At 42.6% G+C, this 19,355-nt stretch overlaps 1 non-coding gene across 1 annotated transcript; it reads right to left on the bottom strand.

Annotated features, from left to right (window-relative positions):
• Positions 1 to 1,702: 1,702 nt before the first annotated feature.
• On the bottom strand, positions 1,703 to 1,774 carry Trnaq-uug. The gene has a single exon. It is a non-coding gene; the product is annotated as a tRNA-Gln (tRNA).
• Positions 1,775 to 19,355: the final 17,581 nt, after the last annotated feature.

Genomic DNA, 19,355 nt, shown 5'->3' with positions numbered 1-19,355 from the left:
TATAACACACATGGTGACTTATCTATATAACTTGAGCTTCCCACCGTGTCTAATAAACAATCGCGTGGTATCTCAATTAATCACCGCGTACATACGCGAAACAAGTAGCGTTTGTAGCAGAAAGGTTTGTGCAACGAGGCGACAACGAGCACGTGAGGCGGCATAAACGCGCGCCATTAAGCCCGCCTTCGTGTGTTTACGAAACAGGCTCGGCGGAAAAGCGCTAGACGGGGAAAAAAGTGTACAGTATCCGCATTTAAAATGGATGATCCATCCCCCTCGCAACCCTTATCCTCGCAGTCGCGATTTACGCACGCCTCCGTCGTCTCTGTCTCTCTCCCCGTGAGGCTAATGCCCCAATGTACAATGAGAATACGTTCTGTATAATCTCCCATAACGCATAGGTGTAACGTTTAAATTGCATACGCGCATATACAAGGTGTTTCGCATAGTACGATGATAGTAAAACATGATATTGTTTGTTAAAGGGGAAAAAAAATCGGACAAGTATCCGTGGCCTCGAAACAAAAAATTTTTGACTGCGTGCATTTTCGACGGTTCAAACATCATTTTATAGAAATTTCTAGGACACTCCGTATACTCGGGATCACCTGCGGATCGGACGCACACGCGCATCCGCCCACCTGACAATACGCCGTCTCCGCGGGATCGTAAAGCCGCTCTTTATGCCGCGCTGCGAAATGGTCAGCGGATAAACGTACCGCGGACACTTGGCCGGCTCGCAGATTACGATAAACCAGCTCTCGGACATTTCCACTCGACGCTCGCCCGCGCGCAAAATTATCTTTTATTCATAAAACTCTTTCTTTTTTGAATCGTAAATTTTTCATGAAGAATTCAATCGGCACATGTGCATGTAAATGCATTTACATGCTAAATTTAACTAGTGAATTTGCATAGAGAAGTCCGCGTCGCGAGAACGCGACCTGGACACGTGTCGCAACTCTCTTTTGCGGCTTCACGGTCCGTATCTCGCGATTCAATCGCGTCGCGATCTCTAACCCGGAAAATTAGCGGAATTCAGTCCGTCGAGAGTCCGTAATCATTCGTATATCGCAATCGCGACACCGCGAATCGTATTTCTGCGCAATCGCGCATACGCTTCCTCGTTTTTCCGAGATTACACGATATTATCGCGTCGCGCCGTAGCCTGGCGCGCAAAAAAAAAAAAAACGAACCAAGCTCGAGTTAAACGACAGGTAATAAAAGTCACGGATGCGTCCGACGGCGATTCGCAGCGAGATAAGGGACTGATGGACAGCGCGCGATCGAACGGGGCCCCCGTTTCGCGATAACACGCGGGAATCTCGCGCGACGATTACGCGCGTAGACGATAAACGAATGACTGTGTTAGGATACACTCGTGATTGTGTAATCGCTGATTAAGCGACTTCGGCGATCGAGCGGGCGCGACTTTCGCGACTGGTTCGCTTGATACCAGCTACTATCGATTGCATTGTGTAACGAGCGCGCGATCCTCTTTGACACGTATCGATATAGCTTATCTACGTGCATATTTAAATCGCACGAGCCGATTCTGCGCCACGCACATGCACAATCAGTTCACATTTTGAATAATGTAACAAGATGTATGTGTGTAAAAAAATACGAATGAATATCGTACGCAAAAGATAATGAATTGCGCGTGTCAAATGATTGAAAAAAATAAAATGATTTGTACAGGTCCCACCGAGATTTGAACTCGGATCGCTGGATTCAAAGTCCAGAGTGCTAACCATTACACCATGGGACCTCGATACAAAGAAGGTCGAATTTATGAGGCATACGAGGCGATTGTCTAAATGAAATGTTTCATTAATATTTATGCGTCACAATCTTGTATGTAATAATAATTTATACTTATTATTATCCCAAATAGTTACAGCAAACAATTAAGCAAATAATTTCATATATTTCATATCAATTAAATTATAGCGTTACAAATGATATTGAAAGTAAGAAAAAATAAGGGTAAAAACGATATAAAAATATAAGACATCAAATATAAGAAAATCTCTTACACCTTATATCGCACATTTTTATTTAATTTAAAATATATATACATGTTCTTATCTGTATGCCAAATTTACACGTGTCAGGGAGGTGACTATTCCAACGTCGAACTTGCTGAAATAATGCTCGTTCGCAAATAAATTTTATCCCTTAGCTTCACGTTACCATTCGCTCGTGTAAAAGTGATTATTTACAAACCCCTTGCTACGCTTTCGACGCCCCCGATATCGCGAGAGAAAGAAAAAAAAGTCTCTCGAACTGCTTCGCGGGTATCGTCATGCCGAATCGGAAGAGCGGGGTGAACAATGTATAAATTCGAAGCACCCTTCCGAAGACACGAGACACGAAGAGAGGAGGCGAGGGGGGGGGGGAAGAAGAGGGTGAAAACATAGATTTCGAAAGCATCGACAAGCGCGGGAGATCGACCCCTTCTCGCCCCGTGTCAACCCCTAATTGAACGGAAGCCGGCAATAAATATTACGTTTCTTTCGTGGGGAGAGAGGGGGCCGATTTTATAATAGCGGCGCAGGCGGAAGCGGATGTGCAATCAGTGTGACATACGCTCCGGCCCTCCACGGATTTATACTCCGTGTCGCTCTACGTGCGATTAAATTGCAATCGGGTTGGAAACGGAAAATCGACGTCGATCTGCGCCGCAGAAGCGACTCGAGCGACTTGCACCTATTCGAAATTCGCGAGAAACTTTCCCTCCGAACCATCTCTATTTGCAATAAGCGTGAAAGTGGGCATTAACATTTGGTTGATTTCGTAATAGTCTCTCGGAAGAAAATGTCGAGATGGCAAAGAATCTCTTACTCTCGAAGTTGTTTTCTTTGAGTCGCGAATATTAAAAAAAAAGGAAAAAATATCCACGATTATTTCATCGATTATTTACCTGGTGATTTAAGATTGGAAAAAATGCATGGATCATCGCGGTCAGGCATCTCGAAATAGCTGGCAAACAGCAGAAATATCTGACAAATCATGTTTAACATGCGCATATCTTGAATTCTGTTTGCCCTTAAGGCGCTTTGTATTTGCCTTTACTCTTTTATGCTAATAAATATCGACAATACAAGACGCAATTAAAATCGGTTGCATGTATATACGCTTACAAAGAGTAATCCTTTCGCATACATTCGTCTCTATTAATTTAAATTGAAAATTCATCATTTGTCACTCGGCAAACGCGCGATAACGCAGGTGACAGTCGTGGGGACTCGTTTGTCATCTCGCGACGCACACCAGAATCATCCCCGTCAGACGGTGCCCCGCGATGCCTGCAAAGCCCGGTGTCACATAGGCTGCGCAACTTCCGGTTCCTCCACGATAATTAGAAACGGTACCGGTATAATAACAACGATAACAGAGCTACGCGGCCTCGGGGCACCTCGTTTGACATCAAAGTAAGGCCCCCCCCTCTACCTTCCCCTCCCTCGTGCAACGGGGCACGACTAATGAGATTCACTTTGCTTACCGTTTTGCCCCGCGCTCTCGCTGATTACCTCGAGTCAGGCTGGTTCGCTCGCCACCTTTCGATCATTTTGATCATCGCGACGATACCGCGACCCTCGTGACGGCGGCACACCCCATTTTTTTCCCGGCTTTTCACGTACCACGAGGCGGCTTTTGTATCGTTCTCTTGTAAATATTTGAGCTGCGGGCGAGTCGTCTCGTTAACGAAGTTTGTTGTTGTTTATTTGATGCATTCATGGAGCGAATAATGCATCCAAGTTACGTAAACAATGAGCGTTATTCTTAACCACGGTTGGCGCATGCGTATAAATTCGCATATATATATTGCTATATATAAATCCTTCTATACTATTTATTAATTTATAACTCCACTTGTTATTTCAATCATTTTAATAGATAATGATTATGAACGGAGTAAAGAGATCCATTTTATTTTCATTGCGGATTATTATACGCAGCAGATCCCCTTTGTAATATGCAGACAGAGAAGTTACAGAGCCAGTTAATCTTGTCTACTCCATAGATGCAATTACCCCTACCAGTCTTATCGTGCTTAATTGAAATAAATCATTGTAGCAATTTAGACTTGTCCCACATACATGATCCGTTCAGCTACTTAATATTATCTCATGAGCATTGAAGCGGCTCGTTTTCATTCGCGCGAAGTCATTTTATTCAGCATTATAAGAAATTAATTATAAGAAATTAATTATCGACTAAATCAATATCGCGTCATCCTTTATCATTAACATCTTTATCTAAATGTCGACGAATGTTGATCGATATTTATCATCGTCGCTATCCCGACACTCTCCATCCGCGCGTAAAAATCAACCGCTTACACGCCGTTAGACCCATTAGCGAGTCCTCTTAATAGACGGCATTAATTATGTATGCATCTGGGTCGACGACAAGGAAGAGGAACGAGATGAAGGCGCGATGGCGACGACGTCGACGACGAATGCATTAAGCGATGCACCCCTATATCGCCACGTGCCCGATCGCTCGCGGGGCCCGGGCGGGATTTTAAAGCGCGCGGGAAAAAGCGGGGCACGCGGATGACACGTCGCGCCGTTAAGGGCGGCACGAATTAACGCTGGAGAAAATAAAAGAGCGCGCCCCGTCACGCCTGGTGGCAAAATGGCCTGTGACTAATGCGCCATCGCTGCTCGAGCCGCGTCCTCGACTGAAGAACGATCGCGACACGCTATCGAGAATCCTACGGACATACTGCCGGATTGTTCCGGCTCAAAAAGATATCTCCCCCTCCCCCTCGTCGCCCTAGTGCGCCCCGTCGATATAATTAATTACAGGAAGTTAGCTCGGCATGCGCGAGACTCGAAACGCGGCGAAAATCGAATCGCCTGTTATTCTCGGACCGGTCTTGCTCCCATAGTCGAGTGCGGTTAATCGTCGTCGAGGGGGGAAACCAAGTCGATCGTAATATCGCTAGTGGAAGTCATCAAGGTGTTGCGTTACGGCTAAAGTGACGTGCTGCGCGTAACGGATCTCGGAAAATTATTTCTTTTCAGAATTCGATACGTCCTATAAATTACTCTTTTAATTTAGTAATGTGCCAAGGTTACGCGCTCATAAAATGAAAAGAGAAGATTAATGTCCGATAAAATACTTTCGTACTTTGAACAATAAAACATTTCTCGTCATCCATAATCGTCTTTCCAAGATCTTTTATTTAATGATCACCATCTATCATCTTGCATTTTGCGAAAAACGGCATGCTTCTAAATTAAATTTTTTTTTAGATAAAAAACATTCATGCTTCTTTCGTTTGAAGCGTCTTGCGTAAGACCTCCCCCCTTATTCCTGACATATGTTGCACTCGTGTATACCACGTACGGCCACGTGTACATTTATTAGCGTACATTATTACGACGCGGCATAATTTTACAATACGGGCAGATTATTTCCTGAAGATAGCAAGTCTTGCGGAAGAGCGAGACAACTGGCGATGGGGGATCTCTTGGATAGGTCAGTGTCGGCCATTCATGCGGAGGGCGCGACGACGCCGCGGGAGGGAGGGTACGCAATGAAGTTTTTCGCACCGAGAGAGTGCCTCTCTCCCCGGCTACAACTGCGAATCATTGCATAGCGCGTTCACACGCGTTCACGCGCCGACACGCACGGTGTTTCAATCATTCTTATCGGCTAAATCTGCATCGCGCTCGCGCTCATGCTCGTCCGGACAAAAGTGGACGTAGCAGATGCCACGATGCGGGCACTATCTGTCGATGGCATCTGCGATCTGGTCGCGCCCATTTCGGATCATTATTTTAGTTGGCTATTATCATTTCATTTTCGTTGACACTCCAGACCGATAATGGGTAGGAAGAAAGACTCCGAGAGGCAGCGGGAGAGAAGCGGTCTTCTCTTTCGTTTTCTCACGCTGCCGAACTTTCGTCAAAACTCCCGCGGTGCAATTGTATAGGCTTAATGGTTTTGAGCGAAAATTATTCATCCCACCAGGAGATGACGACCGAAAGAAAAATATAAAAAGAGCGACGCTTTTAAAGGTTAAGATGTCTCCGATTTTATGCCTCATTGCAATAGAAAAAGGAAATTAGAAAAAAGGAATTCTGAAGAGCGACATCTTTTAGCTTGCTGAAATCTGTTCGAAAGATGAAGAACCCGACTGGGCGTTAAAAATTGAAAAACTGTTTTTCTTACTACACAAAGGAATGAAAATTGTTCGGACATTGAGCTTCCAGTCGTTGCATTTCCCAAATTTCTCGCTCTTCTGCATCCTCTCGTTCACTTTCTACGCGAAGCTTGATAGACTACTGAGCCGTTGAAACGTATGTCGAGTATCCTACGATTACGTCGGATGCTGATAGCGTCGGTGCCACTCGCGAAATGTACACGATATATATTTTTCGCAGGAGACACTGTCGATAGCAATTGTCGCGGCGAGTGACAAATGGCAGCCCGCGGCCGCTGAATGGTCCACTGGTGGATTCTTGTAATTTTAGATTACACTTCGTTGCCCAGCGGCCATGGGTTAACGCATGGTCGGTCAGCCCCCTAGGCCATCACGGAGTATCTTGTCCAGAAGGGTTAGATTAGATACGTCGTTCACTTCGGGCCATATATCTGTTCGACCCCGTCTTTCCATCGCTATGCCGCGTGTGTAAGCACACCTAAACCGACCGTGCGTGTTTATTGACCGTGCGTGTGCGTGTCCGCAATGTGTGCGTGCGTATATGTGTGGACGAGCGGCGCGGTGAGTTACGGGGCTGCGGACAGAGTGATGCATTGCCGCAGAACCGAGAAGGACCAGATCCCATGGGAATCGAACAGGGAAGCCTCGCGCCTCGCACCATCGTGCCCCGTGACAGGAAGGGGCTGAATTATTGGAATATCGACGCCACCGGGCATTAAATGCTTCAATTACGATTAATATCGAAATGCGTTAGAACAATGCGCGCGACCCATCACAAAATGGATACCTTCGAATGGCGCGTTCGCGCTCGTCTCTCGATACTCCGCATTGCTGATTAAACGCTTCATTCCGCCTCGGCGGCTGCGTTAGCACGGAAATAGGGTTCCGCTTCCGCATATCATTAATCTCATTTCTTACGTGCAACATTACATGTGCACTTGCACAAATATTTATTCGTTTGGAAAAGAGAAAGGGACGAACGTGCGTGTGAGGTAGTTGATCGGTATTCGATATTTAATCGGTATTGAAATTTAATCTTAAACAATTACATGGAGGTGCATAACAGCGAAATATATTTCGCGTCTCGTGCGAAAAACTTGATGTAACGTATCGGTAGGGGAATTTATTATTACGGTCGGGGCGATTTATACGTAACGCGCGTTTGCATAATAAACGCGCGATGTAATATGACCGCGAATGCAAATAATCCGCGTAAAGCCGCGGCGATTATATACACATACTCGTATGCAACGTCGAGGTTTTCGCTCTCGTTGCGCGTTATACCGCCACAGTAAAACTGTCGTCGTCCCCGTGAAATACACTCTAGTGCGCGGAGGGTAAACGTTATTGTTGCACCATATAAATCGCGCTTGATCGCGGAGGAGTATGGATATCGTATATCAAAACTACTGCCGCGCGCCCACTGTAATTTGTGGCCGGTAATAGAAGAGGGAAGCATCTCCCTTTCTCTCTCTCTCTCTCTCTCTTTCTGCGATGAAATTATTATCCAGAAAATACATGAGCTCTGTGGTGGCGACGGCGACGACGACGACGACGACGGTACTTCGGGGTCGCTCAAAGGTCGTGTTACGCCTCCCCGTAGTCGCGATACTTCGGGGCTTCTGTAGGCGAGCCGACATCGTCGTCCAGCCAATTCCGGTAATGCACAAACACGGAATATCGCAAAGTTATTCGCATTTCCCGCTCTCGAGAGCGAGGTCTATAATGAAATCTCATCATTTTTTTATCATGTGAGAAACTTATAACTTCTCTTTCCGCATACAAATCATTGAGGTGGACATTTTACCTCGATATTTTAACCGTTGGATTTTCTCATACATCTAAATTGAATTGTTACAAAAATTATTCTATCAAGAAAAATGCCCAATTTAAATGAGATTCCAATTTTAAAGATAATTTCTTGCGAAGAAGATTCTGATTATTTCTAGCAAACTCGTCCGTTTATCGTGAGCGTTGAAATGCTTTGCAAAATTGGACCGAATACGAACGAATTCCAACAGTGGAAAAGACTCGTTAAAGCTAAACTTGCAAACCTCGCCCCAATCGCTAATACGTCCGCCCATGCACACTCACGACACACCTTATTTTTATTTAAAGTACCCGAACCACGCGCACCCCCCCGTTTCGGTCGTCGATTGCTCGACTAGCTGGCTGGTTCGTCGGCTTCCGAATCCCTTCCTCCTCGTCTCATTCCGACGAGTTGAGAGGGTACGGGGGAGACGACGATTCAATCGATTACCGCGATTAAAATAAAATGTAAATGGCGGTACGCGTGCGCGACTCGTGTGTTATGCAAATTCGGTTCTCCGGTAATCACTGAGTGGAAGCTGATGTCTTCCTCCGGCACTAATGGTCCCGGGAAAATGCGAAAAAAGAACGAACGAAAAGAGCGAGAGCCGACAAAACGAGGGAGAAAATAACAGTGCGAAGTGTATTACGGCGCGTACAAGCATGCGAATACGTGTGCGATAACGAATCGAGGAAAAGTGGAGAAGGAAGGTTACACTCGAGGGTGCAGTTGACTTCAATAGTTTAACGAAATTGCCGAATAGCCTCGCGTCGATTCTCATTCCCGGAGATTTTCCGATTCCGAGGCTGTTTTGATATTTATTTCCTTCTTCATTGATATTTATTTGTTTCGCGATAAGCGCACGTAAAACGCGCGAAAGAACGAGAAGAATAGAATTATTACTAAAATATCTCTATCAAAGAATGGCTTGCTATTTAAATAACAAAGTTACAATATTAATTTATAATTGCGTTACATAACAAATATGCCGTTTTACGCGAGCTCCGGGTAAATCAAATTATTACGACGCGTTTATAAAATGTTTATAGCATTTGAGTGCAGCGCAATAATAATATGTTTAACGACGCACCTGTGCGCGGCGTTTAATTCTTCCGTTTAAAAGCGAGACCCGTAAAACATAACGAACCCATTTATCGTGATAAACGAATGAAAAATATCCATTAGCGTCCGGTAGTGCGGAGTGTATCGCGAAACTACGGTAATCTACTTGCGGAATACGCGTTTATAATACATTACACCGGCCCAAATGTGTTCTCGATATTACATATTATACGGCACACCGCAGCCATTAATCTCGACCACTTGCCGCGGCCGTAATTAATGCTAAACCAACACGCGCGATCGCGCACTTTCCTATCGAAACCGAATCGAACGTCCAACCCTGATGAAACCGCACGCCGACAGTAAGCGTAACGCGCGATTCGACGGGTATCTGCAGCAGTGTCGATAGGCAAATCGAATGGCGATCGCTATTTGGGAGAGAATAGTAGCTGCGGACGGTGCAACTGGGTGCACACGACGGGTAGAAAGGACGATACAGAGAATGTAGCGGATGAATAGAGACGGAGAGACGGAGAGAGAGAAAGCGGTTCGCGTAGAATAGGGCGCTCGCGAACCGGACAAAGACGCAAAGCTCGGCCATGTACGCGATTGCGGCGGCGTGCGCGTCACAGAACACCCGATGGAATCAAAAGGACGTGCATGCCGATGCATTCATTGTATCACGCACTCACACGCACACGCGCCGCCGCTAACCCTTCCGTTGCAACGCGCGGGCGGGTGCGCCAGGATGATTAATTAGTTGTCGCGCGTTCCATGTCACCGTGTCACTCTTGTCACGGCTTTGTCACTTCGCTGCGAGAGCACGCGCGCGCGCGCGCGCAGGGGGTGAAGGGGAGGAAGGGGACGGTGCTGTCCCGCGATGCAAACATCGCTGCTGGTCCGCGGCGTTCGCCGCGCGCGCAAAGCAAATTGCATTGTAACCAGGGCTGCAACAGGCGCGCCATTAATCAATGCCCGGAGCATGGTTGCGTTCTGCCAATTTCCAAATCGCGCCCCCGACGACGGACCCCGCGGACAAAACAGTGGATAGGTGCGCGGTCGATGATATGGAAATGAAGGCGAGCGAATCTTCTTCTCTCCGATCCGGGGTTTCGATTCCGTCAGTTGGCAAACAGTCGCCGAATATCGCGATTTTGCTCCGAGCGTTGGTCATATTTATCTTATTGCGCGCATCTCTAATCGTAATCTAATAATAAAATGAAGGAAATGAAAGTAATATTAGGATATTGCTTTCTGAAATAATTTCTTTCTTTATTCATGTTTTTGGCAGGAAGAATTCATTCGTGACTGCGCTAGATTATTTCCACGTGCATATTCGCGACAAATTGATGATGCAGAATAAACGATGCAACTCATCGTAGTAATAATATTCGTATTATACGACAACGTTCGCAAATTGAGGACCATAAAATGATTATTCAGCGCTAAGTCCGGTCCGTTAGTCCGAGCAACATAATCAAGAACCAGTGGTTAATCGCAGACCGAGCAAACGCGACCAGCGTTCAGCATAATACCCTCCAATGTAATCAGGTCCTACAAAGATTAATTGCCGGCGCGCCGGGGAAAAGCGCATTAACCAAAAGGATTAATCTCGCATTATCGACAAGATATCTGCATATAGGTCTAGATGCAACTCGGAGTAATTCCCTCCACTCAAACCGTATTGCGGTGAACTAAAGCAACCCTCGTTCGTCAGGAAGTGATCGGCCAAAAGTGATTACGCTGTGAGCGGCATTATTGAGATAAGTAGTAATGAGATCATATCCGCGTAACGTCGTGTCGATTTCTTTTAACGACTAGCTTGATTGCTCTTTCGATTTACCTGTTGCGTCAACGATGCTCGAGACGCATCTCGTCGTGTGCCTGCCATAAATATTAGATTCGACAAGAATAATGATATTCGCGACGTTTGCTTTTTTCTTTTATTTCCCGTTTTTCTCTTTCCTACTTTTCTCTCTCTCTCTACGACGTGTGTTACTCAAATTAACATACTTTTATTCAAATTAAAATACTTCAGGAAATGAAGATATTAAACATACAGTTTCATTCACTCGCTATGTTTACTTTCCTCTCTGTGTGAGAATTTTTTTATAAATATTCTATTTGTAATTAGTAGGAAAGTGTATATTTATATCGTATATTTATTTCGAGTGTATATATATCGCAATCCTCTTAATTAAATGAACACCATTATTAAGATAATTCATCATATATAAAATTATATATATATAATTAATTATCTTAATAATATCCTTCTTAATTAAGAGGATTACATTGGATTTCTCTTAATATAGTTAAAAATGTTAAAATACATAAAACGTAATTTAAATGAATTAAAATGACGTACGATTTCGACAGTAATACAATTGAAAATGCTATTTATAGCCTAGATTAATTAATCAATTTTAAACTGTTAATTAAAAGTCTAATTAAACTGCATCGAACCAACGTCAAAGCTACTCGTATGAATATTTTACAAAATAAAATATTTTTATATAACAATATAATTGATTCTGTGACGATTACAACAAAGATTTAAGGTGCTTTTAATCCATTATACGATTAAAACGGTATAGCTATTCTTTAGGCATTTTACAGATGAAATGTATTTGCGTATCACGTCAATACAATTCACGAGACATGCTGATTCAAGTGTCCGGTGCTTGACAGTTAATTAAGAATCAATTTACAGGATTGTGGGTGACGCCTGTAACGCATAGAAATCAATCAATCTACATGCAGATGCATTTGCGGCATTCGGAACGAACATTGCACCGTCCGTATTTTGAAACATTCTTGTCGTAACGAATGCTCGCTCATGTGCGAATCAATTAGCGCAAATCAATCAATTTATTGGCTTTTAGAGCAATTGCGAGCTTTTCCCTCGCAAATGTTTGTAAAATGTCTATTCAAATGTCTGTTCAATTTTATATTATTTTAATGTAATTTTTTTTGCACGAGATATTTTATATACAAATTTAGATATATTATTTAAAAAATAATTAATACTTGCATGATAATTATGTTAAGTACAAATAATTATGTTAAATACAACAATAAGAAAAATTAGAAAACTTTTCACAGATATCTTTGTTACATTTTACACATATGATGTAATCATTTCTTATCATTTTACGAAAATTATTATATAAGAAAAATGTTACTTTTCTTTAAAAGAAACATAAAACATGATAAAATTGTCACGAGATAAAAAAAAACAAATTGAATATAACGGGCTGAGTCTCCGAAACACACATGTTCCACTGAATGCAATCTAATTAACCAAGATTTTCGTCGATTTGTCAAGAACAGCCTCAAGCTAGATCCGATGGCGAGACGCATCCGGTGCGTCGACAGCGAGGGAATCTTCTTTTCACGCGCAAATCCGGAGAGGAAATACTCGGGCTCGGGCTGAAATTTCGTGTGCTAAATATGTAATTGCGCCAGCAAGTGAATCACCAAAGTAGAACTGAGATGAACGAGGAAACTGGGCGCGCGACGTGTGCGGGGGTGACTGCAAGAAAAAACGAAGATGGCAAACGCGGTGGAGGACGAGAACGATAAAAGGACGGTTCTCCTCCTCCTCTTCCTCCTCTTTCTCCTTCCGACCTCTTTTTCACCCTCGTCGGCTTGACGCGCGCTGCCGTGGCATCGGACTTAGTCGCGACTTTGACTACGCCCGCAGCCTTCATTTTATTATTTAGCCCGTGCAGGAAACGAGCCGGTGGAATTAAAGCAGGTAGAAATTAATGAAAGGACGTTGAGTGGCTGCTGAGCGGTCGACGGCCCTAAAATCTACAGACGAAGTTATTTGCAGCGTGAGACGTGAGCTACAGTTGGGAAAATGTAAGAGCAATTAAGGACAAATTTTTGTAACTTTATGCACATTCAGCGTAGTTGCGAGATGAAATATGTTTGTTTAATTGATAAAGAAACTATGCGTAACATATCCGAAAATAATTAGTATTACGTGTATTATAATTTTTAAAAAATGTTAAATTCATAATTATTTTCATGTCAATGATCAACAATTATTTGCTAGAGTTGTTTATAATAATTTTCGAGAAAATTGAGAAATAATTCTCTCATCTTGCACTATTCTAGAACGCTGAAGGTAGAAAGGTTTCTTGTATATCTATCTCACAATTTCTTCAGTGTTGATGGAAAACTAGATCGTTAAGATGAAACCTTTTCGATTACCGACTTCCTTCCTTCATTTAGAGTAATCAATCTAGAATAGAAATTGCCAAGATTGCGTGTGCATATGTTTATTTCCTGTCGCTATAAATGACAATTTATAATGCAGTAAAGTAACTGATTGTGTCAGTCACGTATAACTATTTATTATACTTTACACAAGTTTTATAAATCTCAATATTTTAACATTCTCCTTTGTTTATATCAGATTCGTCTATTTTCATACAATAGCTTATCAAAGTTACTTTCGCAACTAACTCGATGCATCCTCTAATTTATCAATTATAATCCCTGAATATAAATATACTGAAGAGAGAAATTCGCCAAATGTTTTTTTCGCAATTAAGTATATCGATAAATTTATAAAGCCATCTCTCGAAAAGCTCACTCGTGAGATTATTATTAAAATCTAACAACCGTCACGCGTATCAAGCATATATTAATGACTTTCTAGAGATTATGCCTAATTATAATATCTTGAGAATTATCCACGTCAAAGTCATCTCTATCTTCTCCGAGAGCGTGTCATTCCGCTTTGATTACGCCACCCTGCGCCGACCGCCATTTTCGCGCACAAAGTAAATCCATCATGATCCCGGATTCCTCCCGGGCACCATCGTCATTAAATGATCGTACAAAGCACGGCGAAGCCTCGGCTTTAAGATCTCAAGCTGTTGCTAAGGGATTGATGGTGTTACCATGGCAACTACTGAGGGCCTATTGTTGCACCCCGCTGGTAGATTCATACCCCTTCCCTCTAACCCTTTCGCATCCCTCGTATGGCATATTTATTTGCATGTAGTATAGGTACGCGCGTTTTGCGCGGCCTGCACACGCACGCCACGCATCTCTGGATGCAGTGTGCATGCGTGTCGTGCGTTTATGCATCTATGCCAGTGGTACCAAACCCCTTGACGTACTCGGGGCAATGTCCTGAGTTTAAAGACGAGGGCTCGAGGGCGAGTTGAATCCTGGGGTAGGAGAATCTAAATTTTCTATCACGATAACGTCATCCGATATCTACCTGATTGATTCTCTCAGACTTCGAGAGAGGATCGAGTGTAAATAGACTTAGGCAAGGATGATCTGTTTAAACTATGAATAGAAAATACAATAATGAAATTCGATATTCTTTTCGATAAAAGTTATCATTCATTTTAATCGTGATTCAGATGCAAAATTTATCTCATTCAGATCTTATTTTCACTTATCTCTTTCCTCTCTCTCTCTCTCTCTTTCTCTCTTTAAATTAATTGATGATACAAAAATAAAGTTATATCGATCGCTTGTAGCTCCAGCTGACGCAATCTGGTATGAAACTCTCCATTTTATTGTTCTCATCTTCCTGATAATATTGTGAACAATAAGAATGTTTCTCGAGAAAGGGCTAAATAGCTGTTGTAAACAGCGCTATCATACCCGCGGAAATGCTGAGGCCAACGACCTCCGTTTAAATGCGAGCAGCCGAGCTGCATGCGGTGCCTCGTTACGCGCGCTTTTCGAAGAAAGCCAGTTTAAACTTTTCCACTAAAGATAAATTATTCGTCGACACGGGGAAGCGCCGCGATGGCACAAACACGAAATTGAAGTAGGTCAGAACGAGAATGGTCGGGGTCGGCTTGTTCGTGACGTTACCGCAATCAAAGTCGAGTCGCGGATATTGGCGACTTTTTACCGCGTGTCGTAAGCAAACCTACTGCGCCACTAGTGTCGTTGACATAAAATGTTCATTGGAGTTCATGGCACTTTCTAGAAATATTAAGTAAGAAAAAGTATTATTGTTCACACTGGGTTAATCGAAGTCTCGTACTCGAGATGGTTGGAAAAGTTCGTCGCTCACTTTTTTAAAATTTGTTAAAAAGCTATTGCCTTCAAAAATTACATTTCCCTACCTATCTATTTGCGTTATTGAGAATAATAGTCGTTTTATAGATGTTTTCGTCGAATAAATAACGTTTCTTATTAATTCTCATAAAAGGAAAAATTGGCGCAACCGGGATTTTTTCGTATCAAACTCGAACGAATGTTCTATCTCAAGTATTGGAATATCGCAGGGAACGTCTTTATACTCACGATGACGATCCACAAAGCCCTGTACGGGAAGCGCAGAAAACACAAGAGATCGCGGTAGAACGCATGGATAATGCACCGTTGAAAGGAGGAGGGAACGCGCGTCACGCACTTTCATCCCGCGTAATTACAACCACGACGTCATCCTTCAAACAGGGAGAAGCGAGCATAATGCGGAGATGCAGACCGCCAGGACAAGAACCATCATCGTGTACCGCGCACTCCATTCGCGCGTGCATCTGACGTGCACACGTTCCGTTATTCACGTTAACGTTCGATATGTCAAAAGTTTAAATTTAACGATACAAAGATATGGCTAATATTCACAAACTCCCCTCTGTATCCCTCTGTAAAATATAGAATTTCACTGTCAGATATATCAACCGCACGTATTTTATGCACGCATATAAAGCACATCACACAGCGTACTCGCTTCACAAACTCATATGAATGATGCGGTACCTTCGATGATTACCACCGAGTTATTACTTAGATGCGCTTTTGTAACAACCGGATTCCCGCTCGATTTGCATCGCCGGTGCATTGTAGGCCGTAGCGAGTATCTCTGTCTACGTATCAAGAAAGATGGGAGGGAAATTCTTCCTCTTCTTCAGGATCATCATTTCCGGTCTATCTCAACCTCGCATCCGCTTTGTCGCTACTGATTACGTTGGATTGATTCGCAGAACGAGAAAATCTTCGTGCAAATGTATAACGAGGATGCGCTTCGTCATCGTGATGACAAGTCAGCAGCCCCGCGAAATTGTCACGTGATAACATGATGCATGAACAGCCTCCTTCATTCTTCATCGCAATGAATACATCCGTTTCCAATGATATAAAAAAAATTAGAATCGTAAACGATCGATTTTTTTTATAATAAGTCATTAAATCATAAAAAAATATTTAATGCTATGGAAAAGTTGAAAAATATATTACACGCTTGTTTCGAGAATATGAAAGTATAAATCGTAATTAAGTTTAACTTTCATTTTATATCATTAATTAGCGCGACGTTAAATTAGGGCAAAGTTCGATGAAAACTCGCGATACGAAAATAATTTCCAAGAAAGTCCTCTCATCGTAAAAAATAAAGTTCGGTCTGATATCCTTTAAACTTCACACTTTTCGCTTCTGAAGGTATTTCCGCAACTTTTCTAACATAAAAGAGTAAAAAGAGCATCGTTAAAGTGTACAAGTTGGTTAAACTTAACAACCATTAACGAGTTGCGGCAGCAGCTCGCTAGCGAATATCGTGCCCGTACAATCTTTTTCTCAAGTACATGAAAAGTAATTTGTGAAATAAGGAAAAAATCCAACTCTTAAAGAGTGAGATATAAAAAGATAGAAGCAGAAGAGAAAATTAAGGTAAAGAAAAACAAGAAAATTTTGTCGTCCTACTAAGTAAATAGAAACTTAAAAGGCGAATATAGTTTCAGCAGCTTTTTAATTCATCTCCAAAGAATTTCGTTAATTGTATCATAACACAAGCTAATATTTCTGAATTACTATCCTGTTTCAAATAATTAAAATATGATTAAAACAATTAAACTTGTTAAATCGAAAGAAGAGAAAAGATGACAAATATACACAAAATGCATAAAATATCAAGCGTGTAGAGAGACGTCTAAACCCGCCCGTGTGTATGTAAAAAAAAAAAATTATTCCAACGAAAAATAGAAAATTAAAAGTATAACAGATAGTCCTAACATAAAAAAACACGAAAGAAAGGAAGAGCTCGCGCGGATCGAACGTATCACTACCGGATCGTAATTTTTTTTCGCTAGGATTATAAAATTAACGCCGAGCACCGTCCTATTCCCCGCCGCATCCCGCGAAACTCCCGCCCCCGCAAATCTCCCCCGGAGGGCCGCAATAATCGTGAACGTCAAATTTAATGTTTGCGCTCGCCCAATGCAATCCATTAGATATTGCTCGTAAAGAGACCTCGTATCTCGGCTGCGCATGCAAGCGTACACGTTCGCCGGGACGCGAACGGCCTTTTTTTCGGGCGGCCACTTTTAAAAGCGTTCCTCCCCCGCTTGCCAGCCACCCCCCGGCACCTGCCCGTCAGTCCGTGCCCTCGCCGCGCCGGTGGCAATCAACGATCGCGACAGCTACGTAAAAATTTCCCCGTTTTCGAGAATCACCCGGACAATTTATACGCGATGCCACGGCAGTAAAAGCAACGCGGGGTCATATTCCGCGATGGGCAACCGAAATTTCGCCGTCGGCCGTATTTTTCATAATGACGCTTGCCAACTGATTCGCGAGATCGACGTGCGGGATGTGAGGGTTGATTTTTTTTCTCTACCCCCGCGCTCAATTCGCGATAGGAGGGCGACGTCGATCGCGCGCGATCCTTGGCAAATTTCTCGTTATTCGAGCCGGAAACGCATTCACAACGAACCGACTCGCAGAATATTCGGGATATGACGTTTCAAATATCGCATTTTACCGTTTCGCGTCTCGCGTCATTGACGGCAACGGTATTTTATGTGCGCGCAACTCGAATATTTCGAGGTGAACGCTACACGATTCTCACATACGTCCAATCCATGGTTTGATATACGCGCTCGTTAAGCGACTAATTGAAAAGCAAACATTTCTCTGGGAGATTGTAACCTTTACTTAACATTAAAAAATATAAGATTTCCATTATATATATATGTATTTGTACGTTATACGTTTTAACATGTTTGAATTCGTCGAACCTTCGACTAGTATAATTATCAGTGCATTCGAGATTCACCTGAAACTCTACCATTATCTCAGTCAATTCCAGTCCCCCTCGATTCGTTTGTCCGTAATGCTCGCGCGAGTTCTCGCCGAAAAGCGTTCGTTCCAAGTCGTTACCGGGTATGGACGGCGCATTCGTATCGTATTCGATATCTTAATGATACAACAACCCCTCCGCGATATCGCGATATCCGTCCAGTATGCAATCTACGGATGCGCATACTGTGCAAATACAGTCGCGACTGCAAACCGCGGTCAAACACGGGCTACGATAATACGAGTACTAAACACCGGGTATATCGCTGCATTATTGCTGGTACTTACACGCGTACCGGGGGTGCGTATCCCAGGAAAGCGATAGAGGAACGATATCGTCCACTCTTGTACATTTGTGCCTCAGCTCCATGTGATAAATGTATATAGTAGTCGTTTGTTTATATAATATATACTAAAATAACATCGTTTTTACGTGATACATGATTAAGAAATACAGATTTTAATTCAACAATTTTATTCTAATATTTTGATGAATCGCGTTCTATTATCTCATCTATCAAATTCATTCTATTAGTTATCGATCATGGAAATAATTCATTCTATTAATTATCGATCATGCAAATAATTCATTCTATTAATTATCGATCATGCAAATAATTCATTCTATTAATTATCGATCATGCAAATAATTCATTCTATTAATTATCGATCATGCAAATAATTCATTCTATTAATTATCGATCATGCAATATAATAAAGATGTAACGTAACGCAACATATTATAATAATAATATTCCAGCAAGCGAGATACACATGCATATAACGAAAAACCCCCAAAATCGTAAAATAACGTCGAGGAAAATAAAGTTTTCCACCTCTGCTTCGTGCATTACCTAATCCAACTGGCCCATCCGGCAAACCTACACGTATGTAGATATTTTTACGTGGGCAAGCTATTTGCGTTTACGAGCGACGGATGCTTTTTCGCCGTCCGACGCGGTTTAATTCGTAATAAGCCCGGTAAAATCCGCAACTTTTAATTCCTTATCTGCGATAGTCGAGTCAGACGAGCGTCGAATTACGCGTATGAAGAAAAATGTATCGTCTCTAATATATGTGCGGCTCTCTTGTACCTATATTTTCGAAAAACTAAGCGCATTTCAGCCGGAAAGGGAACCTCGACAGTGAGTTTCGACACTCAAATCGGAAACTAGCGATATATAACTACAAAAGAGAAAACATGCACGCGGAGAAGTCGCGACATTTAAATAT

Source organism: Camponotus floridanus, unplaced genomic scaffold (genome assembly GCF_003227725.1).
Source record: "Camponotus floridanus strain SB8 unplaced genomic scaffold, Cflo_v7.5 scaffold9, whole genome shotgun sequence".
Taxonomy (NCBI): domain Eukaryota; kingdom Metazoa; phylum Arthropoda; class Insecta; order Hymenoptera; family Formicidae; genus Camponotus; species Camponotus floridanus.
The sequence above is the reverse complement of the archived record's forward strand: the minus strand, read 5'-3'. Positions and strand labels throughout refer to the sequence as shown.